Source organism: Nylanderia fulva, unplaced genomic scaffold (genome assembly GCF_048542155.1).
Source record: "Nylanderia fulva isolate GAGA-0341 unplaced genomic scaffold, ASM4854215v1 Scaffold75, whole genome shotgun sequence".
In the NCBI taxonomy this organism is placed as follows: domain Eukaryota; kingdom Metazoa; phylum Arthropoda; class Insecta; order Hymenoptera; family Formicidae; genus Nylanderia; species Nylanderia fulva.
In genome coordinates, this window is record NW_028190862.1 from 270,658 (window position 1) to 281,919 (window position 11,262).

The 11,262-nt window shown below is 30.7% G+C and overlaps 1 long non-coding RNA gene across 1 annotated transcript; it reads right to left on the minus strand.

Annotated features, from left to right (window-relative positions):
- Positions 1–5,752: 5,752 nt before the first annotated feature.
- Positions 5,753–10,206, minus strand: LOC114933807 (uncharacterized). Its single transcript, XR_003820151.2, has 3 exons — positions 9,343–10,206; positions 7,251–7,386; positions 5,753–6,847 (listed from the first exon to the last, which is right to left on the minus strand). It is a non-coding gene; the product is annotated as an uncharacterized LOC114933807 (long non-coding RNA).
- Positions 10,207–11,262: the final 1,056 nt, after the last annotated feature.

Consider the following 11,262-nt stretch of genomic DNA (forward strand, 5'->3'; position numbering starts at 1 on the left):
CAAAAGTAAAAATATAGTTTGCATCACAAACAGCAAGCAAAACAAAACTGTGACTGTTTTTATAATTAAAATATGATGATCCTGCATTTTCAGGACACTGAAAAAAATAATATAGTGATTATTTTAAAAATAAAAGTCCTCTAAAAATAAAAATCTATTTTAAATTTTTTCAGTAACTTACTTGAATAACAACATGTTTACCATCAATAGCTCCTATACAATGGTTAAAATTCCATACCTCTTCGAACTCTTTAGAAATATTTAACCATTTCTCTTTTGTTAAAGGATATGGAAGAACATGTTTAGAAAGAACAGACCACAATGCATCACAAGTTTCTGAAATAATATTGCTAACTGTGGTTAGTCCGAGGAGATATTGGTAGCTCATGGAAGTCATTGAATCACCAGAAGCAAGAAACCTATAAGAAATATTTATAATAAATATTTTAAATATAAATAACATATTCTAACTTTATTTTTTATTTATTGTGTTTTCAACTTACCTTAATGTCATGCATAATCTTTCACTGGCAGATATTGGTTTTCGAGTTAATACTTGTTTTGTGATTAAAGGTGCTACTTTGTATAATAACTCTTCAAGTTGAATTGAATTCATACGAAAGTAATTTCTAAATGTACTTATTTGCTGTGAAACTGTGGGTAAAATTGCATTATAAAATCCATGTTCGCGTCTCATTTGAAACAATGGATTAATCTAAAACTCTTTTCTAGTATAAGGTCGTTTCCTTTTTTCTATTAAATCAAAAATAACTGCCGATATCGCTAATCTTTTTCTCCTTTCTCTCATATTATGATTATTTATAATTTTTGCACACTCCGTTATCCAATTATATTTTTCTGATTGTGACATTGTGCGATTATATATATTTTGGAGCACCTGTATGGAATTCTTCAGCTGACGCTACTACATTAAAATCGCGTCGCTGGAAAACCCTTTTCATGTTTGATATTAGTCGCTAGCGACAAATCCAGTCACGTGACTTTTTTATCGCTCAAAACGAGCGATGAGCGACGCATGAAAAGGTACCTTTATAAAATTCTTCCAGTACCTTACTGTCCCACGATTACCATGATTTTCAGGGTAAATTTTAAGAGAAAATTTTTTATGTGTAGTATTCGGATACGTTTTATCAAAATTTACGTTTTTAAAATAATCAATAAATGATAATAACGAGAGAGAGAGAGAGAGAGAGAGAGAGAGAGAAAGAGAGAGAGAGAGAGAGAGTGAGGAACGTTATTATCATAAATGATAACGTTCCTCACTCACTCACTCACTCTCTCTTTCTCTCTCTCTCCCTCTCTCATTATTATCATTTATTGATTATTTTAAAAAACGTAAAATTTTGATAGGATGTATTCGAATACTACACAGAGAAAATTTTTTCTTAAAATTTACTCTAAAAATGATGGTAATCGTGGGACAATGGTATTGAAAGAATTTTATAAGAATTTTTCTGATTAATATTTACTATAATAAAAATATTATAGAAAAGAAAGTGAGATGAAAAGGGAAAGAGAGAAAATAGTTGTCGCGGAGCTTTAGCGTTACGCGCCGTTCGTAGCCATCGCGTTCGCTCCTCCCTCCGCTTTGCCGCGCGCCGTGTATCGTGTGACAGGGGGCCGTCTCATCTCGTCGCGCGCTTAGATTGGCCGATCTTTTTTATTTAATAACACAATAATTATTGCGAAAATCGCAAAACGGTAGAGGACTTTCCTATTCGGTTTAACTTACTCTACCTGCACACGACGGTTGAGGCGACCATTACCGGACACCCTGTATATATAAATATATAAGATATATAAAAATTACTTATTATATAACTTCTTTTCGTTAAATTCGTTTTTAATTGAATAATATAATTAAAAAATAAAAATATCGATAAAATGAAAAGCAAAAAGATTATATATGTAAATGTCGCACGAATAACAAATAATGAGAGCTATCTGGTAATGGTATTTTTTATTTTATTTTTATTTACATTAATAAAACGCACGTTTTGATACACAAAATGCACAATCATTTGCATATTTATAAACTTTGGTCCAAAATCTTTTTTTGTTAATTTGTGGCTTATCTTGATAAAAATTATTTATTATATATTTATTTATTACATAAAATATTTATTATATTTAATATTAAAATACGAATAATAAGACAAAATTTAGTATATGAAAAGGCCAACTAATCGAGCATTAATGCAAAAGGTTTCCGGATGGATGCCGCGTGGTTTAACAGCGTAATGCCGACGTTTCGCAAACGTTGCAGTTTGCATCTTCAGAGCTGAGAGCTCCGATATTGAGCTTTTTGGGGTTGTAATCCTTATATATATATATATATTATGGGAGGTTTTTCATCTACGGAAAAGTATTCCGTAATGACGCCGCCTAGTGGTGTGAGTGTATATTAAGGGCAGTGTACCAAATAAGGTTTGTTTGATAACCTTTGTCGCGGTTGAGGTTGTCGGGATGTTTTAGAATTTCTAGGGTTTCACGATGTTTTCTGGCGAAATAGGTTTGTGAGGGGGCTAGTCTGGTTGCTTTGTCGTATTGTACCGAGTGTCCCGTCTCCATCCAATGTTCTGCCAAGGCTGATTGACTAAAATGACAGTACCGTGGCACTCCGTTGGTGTTCCTTAATTCGTGTACTGATCTTTCTCCCAGTTTCTCCTATGTACACTTTTCCGCAGGAGCAAGGAATTCTGTATACACCTGGTGTTCGAGTATTAATCGAGTACTAATCGAGCATTATTAAATGATAAAACTAAGTATTTATTCTATATAAGATAATACAAACGTTTCGACCGCACGCGGTCTTCTTCAGTGTAGGAATTAAAAGTAGATGATCATAGGTGATTGTAAGTTGCAATTTTATCGCCGAATTAATGCATGTCGTGTTGAGTCAAATTACAAAACGTCAGTATATTTCTTACGGATTAATCGCTCTATTGAGATGTTTGGCCGATCTCATAGATTTCATCGTTAGTATGCGAGAAATTATTGTTGTCATAACGCACTATAAGTAGTGAGATATAATAAATTAATAATGTGTCAAAATATAAAACTTGATCTTACGTGATCTGTGCGCTTACTTGTAATGTTTGTCGCTTTCCAACTAGACCGTATCAACGTAACATGACCTCTCATTTCCAAATGTACTCATTTTGTAATTATGTGTGTTTTTATAGTTTAAGTGTGTTTAGAATTTTAACGATCTGTTTTTCTTGTGTGTTTTTTTATTATTATTACATGTTTGCTAGTTTTTCCAATATATCAAAATAAGATTCACTAAACAACTCGGTATCTCTATTTAGATTTAACCCATTTTTTTGTTCCTTAATGTGTAACATCTCGGAAATGAGTCTTTTATGATAATTAGTTTCACTGTCTAAAATTTTAACGTTATCCCAATCGAAGGAATAATGTTCATTTGATATGTGATCTGAGATTACCGAATGTCTTGTCAAATCTAACTTTATGTTGTTAACGTGTTCTTTCATTCTAGTCTCCAATTGTCTCTTCGTTTGGCCCACATAAGAAGCGTTGCAACCTATGATCATCTACTTTTAATTCCTACACTAAAGAAGACCGCGTGCGGTCGAAACGTTTGTATTATCTTATATAGAATAAATACTTAGTTTTATCATCTAATAATGCTCGATTAGTTGGCCTTTTTATATACTAAATTTTGTTTTAATCAATAAACGAGCGAATACACGTTTTTAATATTACGAATAATAAGGCCTAAAAAGGTCATACGCACGCGGATGTTTTTTGTGTACATCTCCAACAAAAATTAATTTTTCGTTGGAAAATAAGCGAAATGTGCACTACCTTGGTGTACTACCAAGATTTTTAAATATAAAATATCTCATACTTGCGATTTAATTTCATAAACCCCTATACCCCCCTAAAGACTTAAAGAAATAAACGCGAGATTTATTATATTTATTATAAATTAGATATTATATTTATTTATAAAATAAAAATATCGATAAATAAATATATAATAAATTGTAATTTTTATCAAGATAATTTTAAGCTACAAATTAACAAAAAAAGATTTTGGACGAAAGTTTATAAATATGCGAATGGTTATGCATTTTGTGTATCAAAACGTGCGTTTTATTAATGTAAATAAAAATAAAATCAAAAATACCATTACCATAGATAGCTTTTATTATTTGTTATTCATGCGACATTTACATATATAATCTTTTTAAAAACCAAGGAAAAGTCAGCTTTATTGACCAACACTGGCTAGATGTAAGAATCTTTATTACAAAAGAGACGACGTTTCGACCCTAAATTGGGTCCTCTTCAGGCTCTTATTTAAAAAACACACAAAAAAAGTAAACACTCATAGTGTCAATCTATAATGAAAGATCGAATATAACACAAAATAATACGTTTAATATGAAACGAAGTGTTCCCCATGTCAAACTGAACAAGACAATCCGCGATTTAAATAGTCAACAAGTAAATAATGTTTAGTTTGAATGTGATTTTGTTGTACTTGCTCTTTTTCGTCAATACTAACATATTTAATCAATATATTGTAATATTGATTCTTGTACGAGTAGTATATTTTAATTAATTTCATAACTTCTATGAAACCATCTTATATAAAACTAATTTGTGTGAATCTTTTATCCTTATAAAATATTTCAGCGACTGCTTTCACGACAAAATAAAAATTAAACTATTATTTCCCAGATGTTGAAAACATTATATAGACGCATTTCCCAAATAATTTTATATCAATTAAAGTACAAAAAAATTTTTTTAAAGTTATGTCTGCTAACTATTCGCTCTCAATTAATTTTTTCTAATTATAAATAAACTATGAGTTTCTAAATTATGCAAACATATTCCTAAATTTACCCTAATAATTCCCAAACGATAGCAGTAATAAAAAATAAAAAATAAAAAATAAAAATAAATAATAAAAAATATAAATATATATAATCGAAATAATTGAACAAAGGCCTTTTTTCGAGCAAATTTTTTGACAATTAATTTATTATTAAAAAATCATACACTGCGGAACGTTTCGAACATTTACTTATGTCATCTTCAGCCGCTAATTCTTACAAAATACTACAAATTTAATTATAAACAATTATTGTTATAATTTTGACAATACATTACTTTATAAAAAATTTTTTTATATATATTACCTTTAAAAATAACATGAAAATATGTATAATAACTCCATAAATACGTACATAAAAAATATAAAATTTGTTCAATCGATTTGTCCACTAAGCGTACTTTAAACTTGATTTCCAAGTGAAATAATTATTTCCCAAATGTTAAAACTATTACAGACGTGTTTCCTAAATAATTTTACGTTAATTAAAAAAAAAATGTTTTTTCAAATTATTGCCTGCTAATTATACACTCAATCTATTTTAATTAATAATAAATAAATTATTATCCCTTAAACTACGAGAATCTATTCCTAAATGTACCCAAACGATTCCCAAGCAATTGGTATAACTGATAATAGGTAAATATAAAATTTGTCTGCTAAATAGATGGAGGTCCAATGTGTCTTATGGATTGCGGTACTTTGTATATTTAGTGACTTTAGTGCTCTCCGCTTTAAAGCGCTACATGCGCATTGACAAAACGGAACAATTCCAAAGCGCTGTGTATTAGTAATGCAATTTATGCGTTTCATGTGCAACTCGGAACGCACCAAAGCGTTGTTGTTCTTTATTGGAGTGTAACGTAGCACTAGTCCGTTTTTTATTACAGTGCAACGAAATTTATTGCAACAGTTCACTGTGCTCGTTGCACTGGAACTTGAATAATAATATCTAATATTTTTCTAATCTGTAAGTAAAAATTTATGACAATTTATTATGAATTTGATGTATTAGTCGTTTTTTAGTTTTATGTGTTATCATGACCTTAAAATTTGTTCGTTCTACTAGTTCGTGATATTTAATTTTATAACTCAATGTACTACGTTTTTTAGTTTTATTTATTTGTTATCATGACCTTAAAAATTGTTTGTTCTAATCGTTCGCGATAATTAATTTTATAACTTAATGTACCTACTACTAAGAAAGACTAACAAAATAAATAATGAATCGAAACATTTAGTTTGAATAAAGATTATATTAATTGACTATTATAATTTTATTAATTTTATACCAACAGCCTACATTTTGCTCGGTTTATTGGCCCACTATTTTATATTTTATTGTTTTAATATTTATATTCTATATTTTCTGTATTGTGCACAAATTTTACTTTCTATTACTATTCATAAAATTTAATTTGCCGCCATTATATTAAACTTTCCTGCTTCCTGCACTGCTTGTTCTTCTTCAAGACCCAGTGCAACGAGTACAGTGAACTGTTGCACTAAATTTTGTTGCACTGCAATAAAGAACGAACCAGTGCTACATTACACTCTAAAGGTGCCTTTTCATGGTGACGCTCGACGCTCATTTTCAGCGTCAAAAAGGTCACGTGATCACGATTGTCACTAGCGACAATTGAAATCCATGAAAAGGGATATAGCGTCAAATTTTGAAGAATTCTAATCTATTTTATAGTGATAGTAACTGCAGTGACATATATCATACATAAAAATATTCAAATATATTAAAAATTAGAAATGTCGTTTGTGTACAAATATAATACATGACTTAAAGAATGCATAGCAATCATAAATAAAAAGAAGAATTCGCCCCTTATATGCATATATAATTCTCATATTAATTATACTTGTCTTCTTTTCCTGCAATCGCGTCGCTACTATTTGTTCTTCGTTGTTCGGCGTTCTACTTTTTTTAATTAGTTATTCCATCATCTGCAAAATATAATTTAAAAACATCTAGCTTTATTTTAAATACAATAATAATAAATTTAAATATAAATATAAATTGAGAGTGTCAAACAGGCAATAAGAGCCAAATCGCGGATGACAGTGCGTTATCCCAACAAAACTAAATTTTTTCGTTAGGATTAAAAACCTGTGCACAAGGCACTAAATTTTACTTGGACACGGCCAAGATTTAAAATTGGAATAATCTCTACAAGAGATTTAATTCCATACATCCCCTGTTCCCCTCTTACAGAAATAAATGCGAGAGAAAAATATAGATCAAAAAGTTGTTGAATCGACTGTTTGATGCTGTTGTCTGTTTGACACTCTCAATTTATATTTATATTTATATTACAGAGCCTTGTTAAATTCTTAATAATAAATTTACCTAATAAAGGATAAAAATAAAACGTCTAAGGATCGATTGTGTACTGTGTGTACCCTTCGAGGCAAGAATGATTTGCGATTTCTGCTTGATCAACGATCGTTTCACATATTCCACATGTTTGTACTAAGGATACATCCTGAAAAATACATAAAATTTAATTAATATTACAAATAATTATATTTATATTCTATTTTATATTTATATTTTTATTGTTATATTTGTTATACAAATATTTCTATTTATTTTTTTCAACATTTATATTTTATTTATTTTTTATAAATATATTGTTTTGATTATAAATATTTCTAATCTTAAAATCTTTAACAAAAAATTTTCAGAAATTATACTTATCTTCAAAAGTTATATTTCTTACTTATAATATCTGTATAAAATATTACTACTTAAAGATTTAATTGAAAATATTTTACTTCAAAATTCATTTTTGTATTGAGATGCTCAACGACGATTAGCGACGACACTGGATATTGAACAAATCCTACTTTATTTCTTTGACGCTGGCGTCATAGAAAATCACGTGACACCTCCTGACGCTCATTTTTAGCATCCCATGAATTTGCACCTTAAGGGTGCCGTCACATGAGGCGCAAACTTGCGTTAAGCGTAACCTGCGTATTCTAGTGTAATCTAGTGATTTAATAAAAGATACGCCGTGGTTACACTATTCTGAAGGACTATTCACATAGGGCGTATTGCGCGGAACGTATAACTAATACAACCAATCGTAGATTAGAGTTTCCGTTGTATGCTTTAACAAAAATGCTAAATAGGACTTGTAATTGGTTTTCGTAACCTACGCGTCCCGAATAATACGTTTCATGGGGAATCGATGCTTTGGGTTCCGTAAAACGCGCATATTTAAAATGGCTGGCAAGGTGGCAAGATAAACAAAGTAGAAGACGAGAAGTAATCGATACAGGACAGCTTAGCATTTTGCAGCATTTTTAAGAAAATAATATGTAGAAAATAATGCATTAAGATATGTTCATATTGCTCAAAATTCTCAAAAATTCATATATGTAAAACAAAAAACTAATATATGTTAAATATTAGATAAAGAGAAAACAGATTTCAAATGCAAAAAGTACGAAGACCTACTAATATACAATTTAACCTTGAAATTTTGTATCCCATGTCGTGAGCAGTAGACTGTTTAGTATAATCGAACGCTATTAAGCTTAATATAATAAATTAGATTTTTGTTAACTTATTTGATTATTCTTATTTATCTTATTAGAAATGTATAGGTATGGATGGATTAAAATTGACTTCTTCTTCTTCTTCTTCGTCTTTGGCAAAAGAACGCACAAATGGAGTTGTGTAGTTTTTTTTTTTACAAATATGCATTAGCGTTTCTTCCGCCAAAAATTGGATTCGGTGTAACAATAAGGGTGCATTTTTATGTGACGCTTTGACGCTGGATTTCAGCGTCAAAATATGTCACGTGATCAAAAATAAGAATGCCAATTTGTCTATTTTGGTCACGTGACGTCTTTTGACGCTGAAATCCAGCGTAAAAGAAGCAATCAATTGCCAAGCCTAATAAGCGTCCGTGTCTTACATTCTGTACATTAGTCCACTCTTCGAATTATTATTTTATTATTATTATGTATCACTGTACAATTTGGAAACATACATGTAATTTTTAATATTATGTGCATATATATATACACACAAATGTGCATAAGCATATATACAATTTCCAAAAAATGGGTGCTTATTAGCCTTGCTACGCTACTGCCTTCTGCTACGGAAGGCCAGAAAGCCAGAAATTTTCAGGCCGCATCTCGCGTATACCGGCACGATAGAGGAACAAGGAGAACACGTCATTATCGGTCCTTGTCACGGTCGTGTATACGACCGTCACACTCTATTTCAGGAATTGATACTGTCTATTTTGCACGAAGATTTTTATCTTTTGGCACTTGAAAAGTTGACCATTTTTCTATGCACTTATATTTATTTGTTGTACAATTCGGCACAACACATTCCGACGGCATTTTAATGAAATTTTAATTAAACAGATATGACATATGAGTTATGATATAGTCATTTAAAAAAAAAGAATTCTTACTATGCGATCACAGTGCTATACGGCTAGCGGTTAACTCAAGAAACTTTTGACATTCATTAACAATAAAAGCCTTACCCCCACCATGAGAGTTTCGAGGCCTGTGTATACGACCGTGGTCCGCGTGAGCAATGCAATGGTGTATGTACGTGTATAGACATGCACCACTACATAAAACCTGAGAATTGGTTTCTCGGCGTTTACAACACTAAAACCGAAGTTTCGCGTTGTCACCGCGCGAGGTCTCTAACATCAATTCGGAGTCTGGCCGGACGACCTGTCGACTCTTAAAAGCTTAGAATATATATACCTAGAAGGGGAATTGCTTTATCTGTCGTGCTAAAAATCTGAGTCCAAGTTGGGTGCAAGAGAGAAAAATAGCTTTTTTAACCTATACTCGCAATGCGCAAACGCAGATGACGTCACACTTGCCGCGCCGTTTGAAACTGGAAATGTAATTGATGCTTTCCCTAATTCGCGTTTGCGCATTGCAGACGGAGATAACAATCTAATCTTCTCTCTCTTTAAAACGTGATTTTCTCTTGCACTCAACTTGGACACAGTTTTTGCGCTCCTATTCCCCTTTCAGGTATATATGTTCTAAGGTTAAAAGCTATCTTTCTCTCTTGCACCAAACTTGGACATAGATTTTTAGCACGACAGACAAAGCAATTCCCCCTCCAGGTATATATGCTCTAAGGAGAGAAATTGATTGATATAAATAAGACACAGTTATTAAGAAACTATAATTTAACTAGCAGCTGTATACTTTTTTTGAAACACAATTGTTTTCTTTACAAGAAACAATTCCTCTCATTATATTTTGTGCATAAAAGTATTAAGGTAAAACTCATCAGAAAATAAATATCTTATGAAATATTTCATACTTTATATAAAATTATATTAAAGTATAAAAATATCTTTTAAACTATTTCTACCATATTATCCGTATAACTTTTTATATAGAATATTATATAAAATCGATTTATATAAAAACATATTGTAATTCCAATTAAAAAAATTCAAGATTTTGTTAACACTATCCAAAGTCAAAGTGATAAGATGTGCAAATAGATTTTTTAAACCTTACAACTTTTATCCAAAACGCTTTTCTGTAACTTATATTTTTTCAAGATTATTCAAGGTTACTATACTTTTTTCTCATCCTGTATATATATGTATGTGTGTATATATATATATATATATATATATATATATATACACAGGGTGTCCCAGAATTGATAGTAGAAAAAAAGTAGGCATATTCTACAAGTCAAAATAAGGTAAAATTGTCCTATAAACATATGTCCGGAAACGCACCCCCTCTGAGCTACAGCTCCCCAAAGTTTCCCCAAAAAACTTGAATTTTCCGTAATTGTCTAAACTTGAACTTAGAATTTTATGAAAATTGGTACATACACGTTTCTTTATGCGTTTTATTCATTTTTATTGTCAAAAATTTTCTAATAAAATTTCGAAGGGGGTTTTAGGGGGGAGGGCTACTTTTCAATATGACAAAACTTATGTGTGAATGCAATAAATTTGAAATACATTACAGTTTATGACGGAAAATACAAAAATAAGCATTTTTTGACTTTTTGATTTTTTTCATACAACAAACCGTTTTTGAGATAATCGACTTAACAATAAAAATACCTGTATCTGTACCCCTACCGGGCAAGTTTTGCGCGAACTATGTAGGTCAAAGCACTATTCGCTCAATTCACAAATGGTAGATTACAAAAAATAAAAAGAAACATAAAACAAAAATAGCACTATCCGCTCAATTTTTTTTTCTATAACAAGTGCTCAAAATGTCCTTCGCTTGCTCTGATGCATGCATCCATTCTTCTCCTCATAAATTGGCGAACTCTCTCAAAAATTCCTGGAGTGTTTCTCATAATTTTAAATCCGTTTAAAATT